Source organism: Ischnura elegans, chromosome X, assembly GCF_921293095.1.
Source record: "Ischnura elegans chromosome X, ioIscEleg1.1, whole genome shotgun sequence".
Lineage (NCBI taxonomy): Eukaryota > Metazoa > Arthropoda > Insecta > Odonata > Coenagrionidae > Ischnura > Ischnura elegans.
This window is the reverse complement of record NC_060259.1, coordinates 30,668,417-30,689,218: the sequence shown is the minus strand read 5'-3', so window position 1 is coordinate 30,689,218 and position 20,802 is coordinate 30,668,417.

The following is a 20,802-nucleotide window of genomic DNA, read 5'->3' as shown; positions in this document are numbered from 1 at the left end:
GTTGGATGGAACATTAAGCCGTGGTCCCCTTGGCGCCTTTCGTTAGGAGCAGGCTAATGCTGACGCCGGGTTTCTCTCCACCCTTTCTCACCTACCCTTCCCTCATGGCGCAAATGTCCTCAACTGTCTTTCGCCTCTTTCAAATACCATACAATACTATAAAAGGCTAAATTAATTACGTGAGATGGTTTTGGCTATTTTTGGAATTTTGGATTTTTGGAATTGAGATATCGTGTGTCACTGCTTAGTGAGATATCGTCAGATTTGGCTCGAGCCCCTCCCTCCAATCCCACGTGAAATTCTTTTAAACGTGTATTTTTAGTGCTTATTCGTTAATCTATGCTTCATTGCGTTGGGTTTGTTTAATAGATTTCCATCGTAATTAAATTTGTTTAATTTCTACTAATAGAGAAACACGTTTCTCTCAATTTCACACAGTTTTCTCACAATTTTCCGCCGTGTCTTTCAGAAAAAAATACGTGATACTTGCCTGGATCTCCCCTCTCCCCAACGTCAGATTGGGTGAGAATCGGCTTGACCCCTTCCCCCCCTAAACCCCTCACGTAATTAACGGATGCTCAGTTAACCGAAATTTATATTCATAATGATGTGATTTATCAAATTCATAACTTTTCGATGCTACTTCTCGCAATGAAAAACGTTAAGCTGCAAAATATTGGATGAAAGTGGATTGCGTTGTACTCGTCACTGTGCCTCAGACATTTTTGAAAACCGATTAAAATGCGACCGAAGTGGCAACCGAAACCAGCCTTCTATGAGATGGAATTGGGCCCCCTTTATAAATTCCCCTTGGTGTTGTCAACTACGGCGCATTTAAATGGATTTACAAAAGTTGACACTCGCGTCGCTGATGGACTAAGTGATCCCAGTTTCACGGGGAAATGAAATATAATTAACAGTGTGAACCGAACCGAAATATGAATACATGATGATGTGATTTATCTAATTCGAAGTCTTTTCTTACAATAAAAAAATTATGCTTCAAAATAATGGAAATGAGCGAATCGCATCGCACTAATGACCGCGATGCGGACATTTTTGAAAACCGATTAAAATGCAACGGAAGTGGTAAAAGAAATCAGCTCTCTATGCAAGGTCTCCTCTATGCAGTCCCCTTGGCGTTGTAAACGACTGAGCATTTAAAGGAGTTTAACATAATTCGCCACTCGCGTCACCGAAGGACAAAGCGATCCGCATTTAACGGAGAAATGAAGTGTGATTAACTTGTTAATCGAAATCTATATAGATAATGATGTGGTCTATCAAATCCATAAAAGCTCAATGTTATTCGTTGAAAATGAAAACATCATACAGTAAAATATTGGAATAAAGTGAATCGCATTGCACTCATCACCGCTCTGCGGACATTTTTGAAAGCCGGTTAAAATACGATCGAAGTGGCAGCTGAAATCAGCCTTCAAAGAGACGGAATTGGGCCTACTCCATGCAGTCTCCTTGTACAATTCAATCCCACACCAAAGTTGGAAGTAGCCTTGCCTTTGGTCTCTTTGGCAGGCAGTCGAATATCTTCGCGTTTAACCCCCGATACCCATCCCAAAAGGTCGACGTTTTAAGGGTTAACGCGGATTTTTTTCCGATTCCCCTTCTCCTTTCCCGAGCGAATGGTCTTTCGTTCGCACTTACAAACGCCCACAAGATTAGATTAGTGGCCATTTGTTAGCCTCGACTCTTCCCGCAGCAGGGGATTTACTCCGATTCGCCCCGACGCTAACTTGGGAAATTCGGTTCCGCGGAAATAAAATAATAAAAACCATCCAACCGCTCTGGTCACAGGGTGAAGGTAGGCTATGGAAACGTGGACCGGATATATTTTCGATGAATAATTGAGATGAAAGCAGCGCTTCACGTTATAATTAACCGTATCTCATTTATTTAATATTCATCGCGCCATTAGTGATGCCCAGAAATAAGTAATTCTTTGAATAACTGTAAAAATCACTGGGTATTAGAGCATTAAATAGTTGGTTATGTTCTACAACTTTTAGCTTGGGTAATTACAGGTTACATCCGTAAAACAAAATGGTTTTAGACGACAGAATGTTACAAGAGTCGTGTGTCAAAACGCTGGTAAAAATGGAGAATCTTACCCAGGGTAATACCGAGAAAAGTGTACTATCATCGTGCGCTGTGAAAACATAACATCTAATTTTAACATCTTCAAATGATGTTCAAAGTTTTCCTCTCATCCTAAATTATGCATTCAAATATCTATTCGCAAACGTCCATACAGTTGAGAAATCTATGCTATCTTTAGCGATACTCGTAAGCAGATTGGTTGAATGATATATAATGACACTACTTCTGCAAACAAGCGAATTGAGATACAAGCTAAATAAATAATGTATATTGACCCTCTGAGTGCCTACCGATTTCTCTAGGAACTATTGTAAAAGTTCCGAGGCATTTTTGCTGATATTGCAGTAGGCTAGGAAGAAAATTAGGTCTAAAAAACAACTAAAGGTGTGTACCAGATATCGGAGACTCAGAAAAAAGTAGAATGTTTTTTTAATATCCCACTTCAACAGAAGTAAAAAACGTATTATTTCCAAAAATTTTAAATATTTTTAAAACGATAAGTAAAATTTTACGTGTCAATATTAGGCTACACTGACTATATCACTTTTCTATGCAATTGAATTTAATAAGAACTCAATTTAGAGGATTTGTGTCATTGGAAAACCCCCGTACTTAATTGAGGGTTAAGGGTCCGCAACTCTTGTTATCCCTTACTACACATTATAGTCTTTCTGAAACTGAGTGGTATTCAATATTACGGTCAAGACTCAAACCTGCAGTGAATCTCACCTGAGTACTCGAGCTTTATCTAAAAAAGTTGGAACGCTGGCAATTGGTCTGTAAAAGTGCTCAAGTACTTTCCTAAGCTTCTGTTAGGGTGTTGTCTCTTTATTGGACGATACACCCCCTAATGAGTAGAAGGTTATAAGAACCTAAACTGATTGGAACCCTAAGTGGAATTCACCGTAGCAATTTGCTTGGGAAGTGTCAAGTCTTCAGAGAGCTACTGCGTAAATTGGATGTAATGATACAGAACTAAGTCAATGGCTCACCGCACGAAGATTCGCCGTCGTCTAGGCTTGATCGTTTAGACGTAGTCATCGCAGAAGGCGATACTTGGAAACGATGATGGGTGGTTGAGCCAGATTAAGCCGAATGGCACTGACTAATTGATTCAATATCTCGTTATAAGTTGCCGAGAGCCAGTGATTTGCTCCTATAGATTGTCAACGGCCGGTAAATGCCAATTTCATCAGCATTTTGTTAATCAAAAGATATATTACTGTGAATTGTGATTAAAATGAAATGGTAATCGTGCTGTGTACCAGAATCATATTCAATTGCAATCTCTCATCGGCCACATGACCAACAATCGAAACGCAAACATAACAGTTAAATCGATTTGTCCTAGTGTGTTACATTAGTTTTCATCAACTGGCATAGATGATGCATCAACGATTATTAGTGATCATGGGTGGTGGTATACCCGTATTCGAAATTTAAATGATAACATTTAAAGCAAAATTACATTTTTTCGTAATAGGCAACCATATAATACCAAATTTTTCAGCTGCACATAACCATCAATTGTCAATGACTGTGAATTGCTGATAATGTCAACAGTTGATGGAATGTTGATAAAGCTAAAGTTATTGATGATCAAAATATCTCAGTTAAGGTACTACCGACATCATAAACTAGATTCACTACAAGAAAGAATCGACATTGATCTAAAATCAGCTCGTTCACCGTTTCTCCTATATTGTCGATTTTGACAGTACGAAAATTAAAGAGACCCGCATTTTTCCGTATATGCGATCCAATTACCTGCATCTCGACCTATTCGCGTGAAATGTCAACAGCCTTAATACCTTCCCAAATAAGCTGATGACGTCATGAGCTCATGCGGAGCGGTCAAATGCTTCTTAGTTATCATTTGGCATCGAGCATCAGTCGCAGGTGTTTCGTAGTTCTTTCGACTCTTTTGGGCAACTCAATCCCACAGTGAAAGGCTCTTTTGAATTATTCAATGCGGCGAAACTATGATGACGTCACCAACTCTTGAAAAATGGGCGGTAACTTTCACCAAGCTTTACTCATGAGAGAATGGCTGTTAAGTTTTACTCATGAGAGAATGGCTGAATGAGGAAGCTCTTTTTTTTGCCTCGACTAATATTTCCCTCCCATCTACCAAATTCTCCAAATAAATGACAATTTCGGTCCTGAATGGACGACCCCATTACCGAATATGATTGCAATCGATTCTTTTTGCTCGCTGCTCATGCACACACCGGAGTCGAGTGATTAATTGTGGCGACCCAAAGTTGTGCCAAGAGTCGTTCGCCGAAGACCGCATTGGGCAACCCCCGGGGCAGGATCGCCATCTAGTACCGCCCGATTGGTGGGGCCGATCGGAGGGGGGATTTCGTTTTCCCTCCGGCGCGCCGGCGGCGATTTGTGAGATTCGAATCGCGGCACGGAGTAGATCAGGGCTTTCGGAGGGTGGCCACCCAAAACAAACCCCGACCACACTTCAGCCTAAACGGCTAACCTCACGAAACCGAAGTACAGCCATTAGTGAAATAAGCGCTTGCAATTTTCCACGATTATTAACTTTTATTCTGACCTAGGTTTCGATGTTACTCCATCATCTTCAAGGCACAAAATGGTGTATATTGCATTGTATTTAAACATTATTCAAACTATAGATTCTGTTAAGTGCATAAATTGAATGCATTAAATACCATTTTGAAACATTTTGAGCCTTGTGGATGATGCATTGACATCAAAACCTAAGTCGGAATAAAAGAGTAAAATCGCGGAAAACTGCAAGGGTATATTTCAATATGGAAAAATTTCACTCTTTCACGCTTGGATCATCGGGTTTTATGGTGATATCAGATTGCTCATGACCGATATGATAATCTCTCGACTCATCCAATTCATGAAACGTCTTGTCAAAAAATCCTTGTGAATCGACTACATAATGGTCCAAAAAGATCACTTTATTTTCCGCGTCCGCCTCTTCCTGAGAAAAACATTAACTATGGTAAAGTATAGTAAGGTAATTAAAGTAATCCTTATTAAAGTAATCTACCGATTAAGTTAGGTTTCAATGGATAACTTAAGAAGAATTCTGGTGGCATCCCAACCCTTCAGGTATTACCCTCTTAAATTCAGACTAAGACTTACCCCCTTTCATTTAATCTAAAAGTTCCATTCTCTTCCTTCTTTTCCCTATTTTACCTAACATTTTACCCTCTACCACTGTTTTCAACATCCCCTTCCCGCAAATACTGCCTCCTCCAAATACTACCGTAAATACTACCTCCATCCATATCTTATGTCTCGTCCATATAGCTACAAGAAATTTCTAAGAGAGCCAGCGAAACGAAGAGTCGGTTCTAATAAAGCTAACATTCACCCCGTAGATCTAAAGTTGGAGAGTTTTTAGTTTTTTTTTGTGATTTGTATAGACAACCCTTGTGAACATGTGAATACATCTGATTATATAAGAATTTATAAATGAGAAAATACGAAGATAAAATTTAATGAATGGAGATGCAGCATAAAGTCGACATGAGTTTCCTTTACAGTCCCAAGAATTTCAAGATGGTAGAATAAATGTGAAACTAGTATAAAGCAATCAAAAGAGATTAGTTTAACTGGAGTGATTCATCCCCAAAAATATTCACGAGACTGCTTAAAATTCTATGCATGTATTTTATATAGAAATTATCATTTTGATAAAATGTTTCCTCCTCGGTCTGTAACATGTAATACATTTCCAAGAGAGCCAGTAGAACGCTGAGTCGGTACTTATAAAGCTTATATTCACTCCGTAAGTCAATAGATGTAGAACGTATTCATGCGTAAATAGGGTATGATAATGATGGGAGATTAGACCTTCAATGGACGATACAAGCTGACGGAAGTAATTTAAATATATATTATATATATATGCAAGTTAAGGAGCGAAGATCTGGAAAAAGAATGAAATTCCAAGTAATTAGTTACACTTCTATCAATGCCAACGATAATCTTGCCTAATAACACTGAATCATCGAGAAAATTCTTAATAAATGTAAAGATTACTCTGGAGCTTAACGTCAATGAATACACAAGTAACTAGCCCTTAGAGTATAGTTATACGAGTTCTTTTGCTATTACGGAATTCTGTAATCAGCGTTTTCCCTATGATTAATGACTGAAACTCTTCGTAAATTTCGTCGGTTTCTTGTTCAAAAAACTTGATTTTTGTAAATAGGTCGGAAAACCAATTTCAATTACTCCGCTCGAGTTTAGATTATAAATTACGGGGAAGCGATGAAATGAAATTACTTCTTTTTCATAAAGCAATCGTGAAATCAGTAAACTACTCCTATTTAACTATGAGGCCTGATTGTGGTGGGAATTTTGCGTGAAATAATAACCTGACAGCTAATTTCTGGTTTTGAAAACACTTCTCAAATTTATTTAAAGTACGCACATCTCATCGCCGGCAAATATTTCCCCATGACTCACCGAGCGTTCTGTAAATTTCTCTTTCTTTTCTCCTGAGGAGTGACGCTATTTAAGGTCAGAAGTAAGGACCCGTCCTGCATTAAAAATGTGGTTAGCTTCATCGTTAGCTCTCCATTTCCATCCGAAAAGAAGCAAAGTTCGCGTTCGTTTAAGTTGAAGAATTTTAGCTAAGGGAGAGGAGAGCGGAAACGTGATTTTATTTTAATTTTTCAACGCGAGGAAATGGAAACATCGTATGAGAGTGCTGAAATTATCATTCACAACGTTCACTCTGACAGCAGGAAAAAACAGGCGCTATTCGCGAGCGGAACTTTCCTGGTATGCATTTGTTAGGGAGAAATGAGATAAAATGCAATTATTCAAACGATTTCCTCCCTATAAGTCAATTTTAAAACGAAGAATGTTTCCGAAGTCGCAGGTTCTTTCATGAAGGTTTATTTATGAATTTATTTGACATGATTTACTCACTCCATTTCCTTAAGAAACTTTCATAAAATGAATTTCATCACGGATGCAAAATCACTGTGCCATTGCTTTACACATGTGAAATCGTGGATGTAATTCAGCTTTAAGCTTGGAAATCATTTTCCTATTAATCTCCACCTGTTTTGAAAGAGCATAGTATAGGGTGATTTCAAGCATTAAAAGTTGGAAAGCTATGTGTATGTAATATTTTTGTTTCTCATAATGCCATTCTGGCATTTTCGAATGAATTTATGTACCCGTAGAGAACACATAGCCAAAATAAGAAATGATTTTTTTTGGCTCCAATTATAAAATCACCGTCTTCCATCACCGCTAAGCCTCCCTTCTTTTCGTCCTTTACATTACTTAGCTAAATTTTTAAGGGTAATAATTTTATGTTACACCAAAATTTCAAAGAATTCAACGTACTGTTTACAAAAAAAATATATTTTCCTATGATGGAGCTATTCGAATTAAGGTGTCAAATGTGTCATCAATTGCGATAAATACGATTAAATTTGATGGCTCATGTGAATTATTACAAAGGTATAGAGGATATCTTAATAATAAAAGACACTGTTTCTTCCACATGTTTATAAAAATTTCTATTTGATAATATAGTTTATTTCGGCTGTTACACCATTATCAAATTAGTAGTTGATAATGGTGTAACAGCCGAAACCGCTAATAAAATAGAAATTTTTATATACTTGTAGAAGAAACAAAGTATCTTTCATTATTAAAATGGAGCTTTTCCGCAACGTACTTGCTTCAAGTTTCGTTTAAACATATCGTAAATTAAAAAAGCTATAAATCTTATTTTTAGTGGGTCAGCGTGGACCAAAAATTCATCAAAAACCTCGAAAAAATTTTTTCCAGTTGGAAGGAAAAATACTTGAAATTCAAAAACAATCAAAATGAATGCTCGAGCATGTTAAGTGTTAATTATGAATGACTTCATTACAAGTGTGCGGTATATTCATAAGTGGAGGGAAGCAGTTGAATTTGCATTGTATCTAAATGAGTGTGCAGTGGGATACACCGGAATCACCTCTTAAACCAAATTTTCTGTCTGTAACTAAAATATATTGAGTTCATCATAATTTTTCACATTAGTAAATTGTACTTGGTTTATGGCTTTCACTAAAAAAATATAAGTCTCTGTACTAGCACAATTGGCTTCATGAACCACATCTCTATATGCATTCCGTTGTTACCATTAATAATGTTTCCAAGCAATTATCAAACACAGTTGCTGCAATCGGATCATCAATTTTGTTTGGATTGCTTTGGAACCCATTACTTCAAGGATGATACTATTATTCAGTAATTATCTAGTGCTTAATTTTCCATTATCGTTTTATAAAAAATTCAAAATATCCTTTCACTAAACTATATTTTACTTGACGTGATCATTTAACTTTCGTAATTTTAGCATCGAGTTTCCTTCGACTATACGGAGAGTAACATTTTATTTCCACTATTTCACTGTAACTTATGCGCTACTGAGTGTATACCTATGGTCTTATGGTTCATAGAATCCCTAGTTTAAGTAATAGTTAAATAATCACCCGATTAAGAAATAAGAAAGTTTAATTTAATAACCTTCTATTCTTCAATGCAAGCAGTGGCTTTAATTATATTGAAGCTTTGAAATTATTCTAGAGAATTTTTTAAACATGTGGAATCATCTCAAAGGCAATTTATGGACAGGGTGATGATTTTTCTTTCAAAAAAGCCACAGGGTGATGACGGTAGCAATAATGGCAGATAATAGAACAGCAATGAAAGAAATGAATTGGCCAGCAAAATATCAACATTCCACTAAGCACTAATTTATCACATTCAAAATGTGAGACTAAATAAATTAAATTAAATTGTTGAGTCCACAAGTCAAAGATGATATGATAGAAAGATTATAAGTGCTGCGGATCAAAAAGTACAGTGCAGAAACGATTTAAATTTTCAGCTGACACTGAAAAAAATAACTTCGTGATAGCGTATTCTTTCACGCGTCTTGAAATTCTGCTGACGTTCAGATGACTGGAGAATTGCTCTGAGCATATTTTCGACAAATGATAAGATTATGCGAACCAACTGCTACATCAATGATATCGATTCCATGATATTCTATGCTAACTATGCTGAGATGAAACAATACGAATCACTTTTTCTTTGTAGTGGTCTTTGTAAAACCGGAAAAAAATATTCCTCGCCATTGAATACAATTTGAAATCACAAGATTTACTGTAGTCAAATTCCTTAAGAAACTTTCATAAAATGAAATTCATCACGGATGCAAAAAGACTGTGCCACGGCTTTACACGTGAAATCGTTGATGTAATTCAGCTTTAAGCTTGGAAATCATTTTCCCATTGCTCTTTACCTGTTTTGAAAGAGCATAGTATAGGGTGATTTCAAGCATTAACTGTTGCAAAGCTATATGCATGTAATATTTTTGTTTCTCATTATGCCATTCTGGCATTTTTGAACGATAACGAAACGGTCAACGATACGGTCACATTATTGAAAGGATTTCGTGATGTGAACAGTAATCTCATAAAACTGAATGTTCAGATAACTGCGAAAATGTAATAAATTAAATAATTTTAAAACAAAGTTTTTCTTGCCAACTAAAGAGAAGAAAATAAATTTCTCTGTCCATATTTGAGTCTCGATATGAATTGTTTCTCAAGTGGTGATATACTTTATGACAATCATTACGACCAAAACGAAGAGCGTTGTGCGAATGTAAGGTTACATTTAGTGCTTGCAATAAATATGAATTTGGATTGTTATGTATCTGCTACTAATTGATACTATTCACTGTAATTAAGGTTATTTAAAATTCAGTTTAAATTGAATGCGAAGGTAATGATCAGTACTTAACATCTGAACGTATAAGAAAATAGCACCTAATGAGTTGATTGATTTATGTTAATATTCAAGAAGTCATCAGTTAACGTTTAAGTATTCAGCAATTATGCATCTCTTATCACCTGACACGCAATGTTTGAAGATTTAATTTCTGAGCGTTTTTTATTGTTTTCGTTCTCAAGATCAGTTAAGTTTTCAACTATGCAAATGTGTTGATTTTAGATAATAATGGTTGGTAAATCAAATCGCAGTTTCGTAAGAATTTTTAAGAGCAATGTCGCCTATTGCAAACACTAAATGTAACGTTACAACGTTGAACAACCGCTGAGGAGGCATTTTCTCCAAGCTGATTTAATCGTTTATCTATATTTCGACCCAAATATTGATAGGTCTCATTTAAAGAATTTGTTTGGTAATTTCTCCCTATAAAGTTGGTGTATATCTGCTGTTTTTGAGAAAATAGGCTGCTCTTTTAATATTATAGCATATTGTAAAATGTTGATATTATCGAAATCGCAATGTAAAGTACATTCTTGAAGATTCTCAGGGGACTTTAGTGAGTTTACCGAATCGAGGTGCATATTTTCACGAAATATTCTGTTGATATTGGGAATCATTCTTCATAACTGGGAGAAAATTTGTTCAAAAAATTACGTTTCGCTTCAGCATAATGATAATGCAACGCATAGTTAGCTGCACTGTATGACAATATGATTGTGAGACTATAGATGGGAATTGGAAAAAAATTCAAGTTGGGCTTGAATAATATTTATTCCACCTACTGTGGTAAATACCAATTTAGAAATTCTTTTGCAAAATGCGCATGCAATGGAATTCAATGCTAAGAGTTCTCGCTGTTTTCATATTGAATCAAGATATATTCATTCAATTTTGGTGATCGAGTTGTGTAGGAATACTTTATTCCCCGCCGTGATTGTAACGTTATCTGCGAATTGTGGCATTTTTTATTTCTTCACCTTTCACCCTGATCCACTTGATAAGTTCTTTTTCTCCCTTTTATTGCGTTTTCAATGTGCATGCTGAAGAGCGCTGGTGATAGGCTACATCCTTGCCAAAAACTTCGCTATTTTTTTCTTCTAAATGTATTCCTCCATTCGTGTGCATATTGGCCTCTTGGTCCATGTAGAGCTGGTACATGATTCTTCTGCCGAGGTAGTGTAGTCCAAGTTTCTCCATCGTTTTGGACATATTTTTCCATTTAAAATTATCGAAACCTTCTCATAGTTCACGGTCCATGTATACACCGATTTTTTGCATGGATCACTGTTGTAAGCATTAGCCTTGGGTGTATATTTGCACCCCTTGTCCCTCTATAACTTCTTCTTACATTTAAATTAGTTTTCTGACAAGTTTTCTTCGATTTTGCCATCGATCCGTCTTCCATTTATCCGAGTGAAGATTTTGGAGGCATGTGATACCATGCTTTTGGTTCGATTCTTCATATTTGCTAGCCCTTGCTTTTTCATTATGGTCGCCTTCTGGCCGCTTTCCGGATTAATAAAGGTCCCGAGTTATTCCATTAAGTGCGTCTTGCGATATCTCACCTAGTGCTTTGATAATTTCTCCCCCGATTTTATCCACCCTGTGCGCTTCCTTCGAAGGCTATCTAACATTCTCTTTTTTATTTTTCCTGGACTCTTAAGGGATTTCAGGCCTCAGTATAGTTTGTCTACGCATTGCTTCACCTAATTCCAAAGTCGCACTCATCCATAAACAGTTTTTCATTGGAAACTGTTTCCGATGTGACTCTTTTAATGCTATGCTATGATGATCATGAGAAAATATTTGTGTTTCTTAGTAATAGAGAGAATATGCTGATTTAATGTCAAGTAATTATTGCAGTCACTCAAAAAATATAAACTAAGTACACGATCCATATTTATAATATGAGTGAAAGGTTTAGTAAACTGCTCGTTCATTGCTAATCTGATCAAGTGCATGAAACTCAATTGAATTTCAGGGTAAGATAACTCTTCAAATTTTTCAAAAGAGATGGTAAACATGATGAGTGAAGGTTGAAATACCATTTCCATGAGCGACACATTTTCTCATGGGATATCTAAAACACAAGGAAGAACTTATTGACGAGAATGTGTCGATTCCAACTCAGCAACTTCTAACATTGACAGAATCAATTTAAGAAACTAATCGGAAAATCACGATGGAAAATTGGTTTTCTTCGCCACGTTTCCGATATGCTAAGAGTAAACAATTGACCACACTGGGAATTCTTCAGAGGAATAAGACCAAGAATTCTATCAATGTCTCACTAAAAACAAGCTATTGCATATTTTCAATGCATCCACAAGGCTGAAGGGCACGTGGGTTATGCAAACTAATACAAAAAAAGAGTGACTTATGTCTTCAACATGTGGCGATGTTTTTATGGCGAAGGATATAAAACTAGACTTTAAAAAATTATTTATTTAAAAGAGAGTAAAAAGATTTCAGTGAGCTGTGATTCTTTGAATCTAAAATAAGAAAAACAAGACCCTCATCACTTTGACATATCCAATGAGAAGACGTCTATCGCATGCTGTTACGTAACCACTGTGTAGCACCATAATCGCTGTGCAGAACATGGACGAAATTCTTTTTCTGGAAAACTATGAAAATTGGTGATTGCCTTTAAAGGTAAGGGTCACGACTGGAATGTATTTGGAGATTTACTGTTCGAAAGTTATTTTGATTACGTTTAGTTTGTTATATTCCGCAAGAACACAATGCATCACCTGAACCACATCGCTGTTATTGTAACGAGATCACTTAGAAATTTATAAATATTGTCGGCGCAATGTGCCTGGAAAATAGAGCATAATAGTTTCTTTATGATACAAAGATTTCATCAAAGAGTACTTATTCGCAGAGGAAGAAGTTAATTCCATTCATTGGTTGATGAATGTATAGGAGTAGAAAGAAACTACACCTTAATTCTGGTCATCATGATTTTTTATTTATTGGCCCTATATCAGTTTAAAATCACGCACTTGATCTGTAGCGATGCCTTGAAAAGTACCAATTGTATTTTCATTAAAATATATTTTAATGTGTTTTAAGAACACGCAAGTAATATATTGATAAAATGAATACTGAAAGCAATTTTTATTATCTTTGTTATACTGGCATTTTGAAGGCAATTTCTTGATTTAATTTAATTTTTTGTCTAAATATTTAGGCCCAAATTATGATAGGTCTCATATAAAGAACTTTTTTGGTGATTTCTCTATAAAAGTGGTGCATATCTGCTGTTTTGTGAAAAAAGGCTCTTCTTTTAATATTTATTTCATATTGTGAAATGTTGATATTATGGATACAATTTATGATTCAAGTAGCTGAAAATTCTATTTCTTCAATTCCAAAGAAAATTCAATTCAATCAATGCTGGGTAAGCATTTAAACATTTTTGAGGATTTGTTTGTGAAAAAACCTTAGCACCTTTCTGTTTCGCTTAAGTGCCACTTGCTAAGTAAGCGAAATTGCATAGAAAAATGAAGATTTTCTTGGCATGACTCAGAAAGGCGCACCCATCCCGATTGTAAAAGATATATTTATATATTCTCTTGAATGCTTTTCCTTGACTTCCACCATTAATTTATATCGCAAGATTGCATATCTATATATATCGCGTATATCGCACAATAGTGTCCTATCTGTGCGTTCCATTGTCTGCATTCATGGCTGATAATTTTTAATTTATAAATATTACACAAAATGTATATGATTTTTTTTCTAATAATAAAATAATGCGATGAAAGAAATTGTTCCTCTTAAACTTATTAGCCTCCTGCATAAAATAATAGCTCGTAAAAAAACTTTACCGGCAAAAATGGCCCCTTTCAGCGCTTTCAGTCATTAGGTTGCCTTCCGGGGTATCTTCCTCTTAGTTTCATGGGAGATAATAACATTAAGAAAATGCTCAAGTATTCTGGCCGAAGTCCAGTCCAGATATGGACATATCTACGAAACGGAAGCCCGTAAAACATGATCTTGACATCTCGGGTTAACTAGCGCGGGGGAGAAATCGAGAAACTCACTTCGTTATCCACTCACCCGAAGCTCATTTCCAGCATAAAAATTGGACCTGTTAATTTCCGTTCTGTAATTAGGTAAACACAAAGCTCTTCGGCGTGCTAAACCACCACCATTACTGGAATGACTACCTACTTAAAGATTTTGCCTTCTTCCCTGAGCCGGGGGGAGCCATAACTCTGGGCTCCGATAGAAGTGGTGACGTGGAAACGAATTCTCTTGAGGTCTGCGTGATTGAAACTTGCTGGCAAACCGGCGATAGGAAAAGGGAAAAAGCATACGGCATGCAATTCATGTTGCGTGACTGATACATGTGTGTGGATAGCCACGAAGACCTCTCCACCCTCTCCTTTGCTCAAACTACCTGCCTCCCAATTGATGTCTGAGGTTTCGCCTCACATAAACCAGGGTCGGTAAAACATCAAAGGAGAATGGCGTGACGAGGAATTTCCGAAGTGACAGTTAGCATTTGAAGGACTCGTAATAATGTTTACTAGTTTCAAAGGAAATTCTGCGATTTGTTCGCCATTTATGAAGGCAAAGGAGCCTAGCTGCGGTAACGTATTTTTTGGAGGCCATCAATCTGTATGCATTTGCGATTATTCATAGAGCAAATGGAGGGGATTCAAAAAGACACAGCTCGATTTGGCTCACCTAGTAGAGCCAACCTCTTCACTTCCGAAAGGAAATATTGGATGTATTAGAACTTGAAGGGGCCGTTTTAAAATCTTTAGATCAATCATTTCCTCATTTTAGTTTTCTGTGAAGAAAATATACGCAATTCAAAACATTTACCTCTGATTTAACCTGGAAATCGATGAGGAAAATCGGGTCGCGGTACTTCATTCAATCGGACTGGCCATCATATTTGTTATAAACGCAACGTAACTAAAGTAGGCGCATTTGTGTTAAAGGTGAAGAAAAGAGAAAAGATGTCTTCAATGACATAGCAGTCAATTATTACTTAAATGCAAAAATATTGAAAAATCTATATTGAAAATCTTATGTTTAGAGCACTCATATCTAAATTTTTTTGGTAAAAATACATGTTTTCCATCATAAAATATAAACTTCAAGTGATAATCTCCATACTTCAATATTAACGACCCCATTATTAATATTACTCCACTACTGACCGTGATTTTGAAAACGTATTTCATTTCAAGCCTAAAACAATTTCATACAGTCATTATGTTTACAATTAGAATAGCTAAGAACTTTAAAACGGTAGTTAACCAGAGTTTAGTGAATATAACTCACTTGAATTGAGTAAGTAGGTTGACAACTGGTTACCGTACCCTTTATTTCTTTCGAAAATTAGTCCTTACCGCAAAACGCGGAGAAAAACTCTACGTGGGTATTTAACCGGGTCATGCCTTCAAATTATGATTTCACGTGGGTGATTTGTCTTCCCCATCAAACAATAAAAAAATCATGTTAACGAAGAAGTAGCCGTCCTCTGAAATGTCAACGCCGGAATTTGAAGAATGCTGGACGCGTGGAAGTACCGTAATAACAGCATCATTGGCATTCTTTATTGCACCCGTTCCACTACTGATATGAGTTCGAGATTCGGTAAAATAAGAAACGGAGGAAATTATCCTATCACCAGTTTTATCGCCCAACACAGTTAAATTTCTCAGTAACGCTCAATCGTCAGCCCCTGTAATTGTAGTCACCAAAGTAATTCAATAAGTTCAGCATCCAAGTCAGTAAGAATATCTCAACTATTCTTTTTATAGAAAAATAACCATATTCTGTGTTTTTTTTCTTCTCCTCTTAATACTGAACCTTATAAGAGCGATAAAGATTTGTTATCGACTTATTGTTAGCAGATAGATTACCTCTATTCTCAAGAGCACCATTTTACACCCTATTGTTTGCAAGGTTCACTTGAGCGGAGAGAGGAAATGGCTTATTCAAAACCGATTCACAGAGAAATAACTCATTTTATTGCAAAATCATCTGGTCATGTAGGGAACAGGAGAATATATTTCTGTTCAACGAGATAAGAGGGCGTACATGACGCGAAATATTTGGCTTTGCATAAATAAATAAAATATTACGCCCTATTTTGAACATAACCCTCAAGCGTAGTAATAAACACGGTAATATTGTAATATAGAGACTGAGTCGCCGAAAATATGGAATTATTTGTACCCTCCGGCTAATATCCCCGGACAAATTACATTCCTTCCCGAGTTATCATTATTGTCCCGCTACGAAACTGAACGTTATTCCGTGGAGATACCTCGTAGTGAAAAAAATTGTCCTCAATTGCGAGGAATGCATAAGTGTCGAATGGAATGTGAGCACGTAGACAACGGAACGATGCGTGACAATCTTTCATTAAAATAGTAAGCAAGATATGAAACAAGCTCGGAGTTTCCCCCGATCGTTCTAATACTAGCCAACCATGACTGATTTGTACCTGGGGGGAAGGAAGACAGCCTTCTCCCGCTTCACAATGCGGTGTTTTAGAGAGGAAAAAAGTAGTACCTGGTCGACAAGACTCGTTACTCAGGTACTAGAGGGTCGAAGTTCTAGAGAGACGATGATTGTAGAATGCACAACGGGAAGTTGTGCGAAGTCTCCCGCTCATCATGCATAATATCAACTCTAGGCCTTGTTAGTTTCTTAATACAAGCCTCCCTACCACCCAACCTTCCACCACTTTGTCTACAGAACATTTAGAGCAGGTTCAAGATCGTGGCATGTCCACTATTAAGTGAATGACTGACGAGAGAGACGAACTTTAGAGAGAGCCTGGGCGGCATATCGACACATTGTAAGATATCACGACGCTTAACCCATTTACTTCCAGTGATATCATATGAGAGAAATGTATGTAATATATATAGAATGGAGGCATGATATGCAAATATACAGACACTTAATTAAGAAATCTTTTAACTTTTAAGTGATATCATGTCACTGGGAGGCAATGGGGTATATACAACGGGAATCCTATACTGAGCTCGGAACATTGGCGATATGTAATTGTCCGATAACATTATCGAATTATCGGGTCGGATTAGCAATCCCCTTCCAGCAATGTATCACGACTTATTATTCTATGAATATGGCAATATTATACCCCGTGAAATCTGAGGCCCATATAATTTAAGCTATTTTAATTATAATTTAGGGGCCAATATTCATCTTTTCAATACTAGTTACCGTTATCACCAGTTATCGATATTCAAAATTATCTAAATCTGATATTGAATTTTCAGTATCACTCGAATCTCATAAAAATAGCTTCCAAACATTCTTCTAAAAGTTTTAGCCTTCTCAAACATTCGTGTAAAGGTTTAGCCTGCTCAATTTTCTACATAAGCTAAATGATATTCATCGTATTTAGACCTTAATCACTATCATTCTTCGTGACGTATGATACCTCACTCAAGTATATATCATGCCGTTAGAATGTTGAGACGGTGTGAGTGAAAAACAGATAACCTGGAGCATTTTTTGTCGTTTTTAACTTCTACACCGCATCTCTTCATACAGATACATTAAAGTTCAGGAAGTATGGTTACAACTGTTTTCCTGCTGATAAAAATGCGTCAATTATGGCTCCAGAGATTACATCAGTGCACTTTGTTTCACAAACAGCCGGTGAGAGATACAAAACAAGACAAGAAAGCATTCAAGAAAATGAGAAGACAGCAGAAAAAACGTCAATATGAGATGAATACACTACACTCCGTGTTAACTTTGTTAGATGACCAATTATTGCGGAAAAATGTGTTCTTAGGTTCTCTCTACATGAAATTTTTCATAAGTGCTCAATCTTTTGAGGCTGAAGTTCCGTGCCACATTTAATGGGTGGGAATTGACCTCAATCTTAGTTGACGCACAACTTTGAACTCTATTTTTTACGTATGTACCTACCTATGACAAGTGAAATGGAAAAGGAAACGAGCAATTGGGAAAAATTTCGTGATTTCATATTTATATTTGTGCTCGGGAGCAGCATTTGCATACATTATTGCGGATATTCAGAGCTTTGTATAACTTAATGTTTATTTAAGAACGCTGATTGCTCGGTAACTAGAATTATCTCAGGGGAAATTTTTGAGCATCTGAATTTTGTGAAGAAAAAAAATAAAGGACTTTGAAACGAACTTCAATTAATTTATTTTTTACACCAAAAATGGTGTAGAGATGACATGTAATTGATGATAAACCATTGACGGTATATGGTACAGCTATTGTCAGTTTATACATTCGTAAATCATTACTTCGCCATCAATATTTCATTTAGGGGCGGTAATGATAGAGCTAGATGCATAAAAGAGAGAAAATTGTAAATTATATTATTAACCTGAAAACTGCTAAGTACATTTCGAAAGGTTTTATGGTTACCTGATTGTTACACGATCAAGAAGGTGCCCGGAATTTTATATTAAATAAAACTCTAGCATGCCCTAGGGTTATGGACCAAATTACACGCCATTAAAATGGAATTTTCCTGAATGTAAGTGGGTTGTAATGGATTCCGACCTTATTATACTATCATATAATACAAATAGTAAACTTCTTTTCAAAAAGGCATTGATTTCCCTTGCCTGTATTGAGACCAAGGAAGAGAATTGTCGTTGCCTGATTAGTACAACATTGGGCTGTTAAGATATGGTTCCGGGCTTATAAACGTGTGGAGTTTTTTACTCACATAAAAATGATCGCGAGGTGGCCACATATCGTCGAAAGGAATGACTTGAATAGGTGATATTCAACCTTGAATATGTGATATTCGACCGCCTGTTACTTAGTTGAGGACGACCCTTACCATTTTTAATGACATTTAAAATGAATGCACTGAGAGAGCTTTTTCCATATGTTTTCTGGAAATAATTCAATACCTAACCGATAAAGAAACACATAGAATTTCAGACCAACATCATATATCTAACAGTTGAGTCCTTTGTATTCATATTTTCCATAATTTTATAACTTTTTGTTATAAATCAATTAATTTATTTGGAATGAATATCCTCCTGTGTAATTACTTGCTGTATCCGACGAGCATTTACTTGCTGAAGTTTTGAAAAAAAAAACGAAAAAATTACTTCTTAAATCGACCCAATCACCGCTATTCCTAAAGATCTATCATATTCTTTACTACTGGGTCAGTAGTTCATATTTGAAACATAAATTGGGAAAATCCAGCTCTAAAAATTCAATAAGCAAAACTATTATTCATACCGAGGTAATGTCAGTTTATTGGTTGTGCAAAATTGACGCATATTATTGATCTACTCTGCGAACGTATCTCGTTCGGAAACCTTTTCTCCGGTTTCTAAACTCTGTGCCCTGTGTGTGTCTGTGTGTGCGGGAGCGAGGCCAAGTCAAATTAAAGACATTAAATTCTCCTGTGAGCAGTTTTTTAATTAATCGTGAAAATATTTGATGACGCTACTTGCATGCGTATAGCTCACATTTATTCCGTATAATGGTACTCAAGTATCATCTAAAGAATTGATGGGCAATGCAATAGCGTGACCATAACTCGTCTACTCTTGACTCGTTCTGTAGCTGATTTCCAAAGATAGACCTCAGAGCAAAATTTAGGTCTATATAAATATTTACGGATTTGCGCGTGGCAGATGACCCAATATAGCTTCAAGGATTAATAAAAGGTATCGTTCCTGAGTTGGAAATACAATTTGGAGCCCAGGTCATCAATCCACGAGGAAAACTGCAGTTTCTTAAAGCCGGGTTACCGTTGCAGTTGATCAACGCGATGTGAGTGCCCTGGCAATTGCTGAAGTTCCTCATTTATTGAGTCAATTCGAATGCCTTAATTTAATATGCACGGTACTCAAGGCCAAGTGAATAGTGCTAAGTTCAGCGAGTAAACCATTTCCGCTGGGAGGGTAACGTATGCCCCCGAGAACAAGTCAGCCGAAGGAAAATTCGCCAATCGATGCATAATTTCCAAACGATCTTTTATTTTTATGGCACAGACGCAAGCGGAGCACTAAATGTTTTCCTCGAAGTACAAAATTGGCCGTAAATAATACCAAAGTAGATATTTTCGCAAAATCGTGTGCAAATTTCTAGATATTCTCCGTGAAATGAAATTCTGATCGACGAAGTTCGCCCTTCCAACTAAATAAGCTACATTTTCCCAACAGTCCCTCTACACAAATCCATAAAGTATTTTGACCCCGGAGCTTCCTTTAGTCGATTAAATGTTTAAATTTATCTTATGGTGCAGATAAATATATAAAGATTAAGCGACGTTAATTAAAATTTCCTCTCTGGTTTTTAAACCATCTGCCTCTGTGCGAGGCCGTTATACAAATCTCATTAACCCATTAATGCCCAGACGTATCTTTAGATACTTCACACTTTAAAAATTCCTAAATACTCTGTGGTTTGTTGTTAATGCGATTTCTTTACGTAATATGGCAGAATAAAATCTTCAAATGGTATACAAGTGATTTAGAGTATTTAAGCCAATATTTGCTGTTGCTACGCTTACTTACACATGGCTGGTCATGAACTACTCAGAAATCGCTACGCAATGGTCATGTGAAAATTAAATTTTCACATAAACCATTGAGTTATCTGAACCCAGTTTTTACCTGTTTTATTTTAAATGTATAAGGAATATTATCTATTTAAAGATATTCATTTTTCTTTCAAGCTCATCACAAAACTAATCAGTAAAGTTTTGACGTATCTAAAGATACGTCTGGGCACTTGTGGCACTAAAAATTCAAGTTTTGACGTATAGGTATGTTTCATTCTATTTATTGATTAGATGAATAAGTAATAATTTTATAAACCTAATTATGTGATAGATCGAAAACAGTT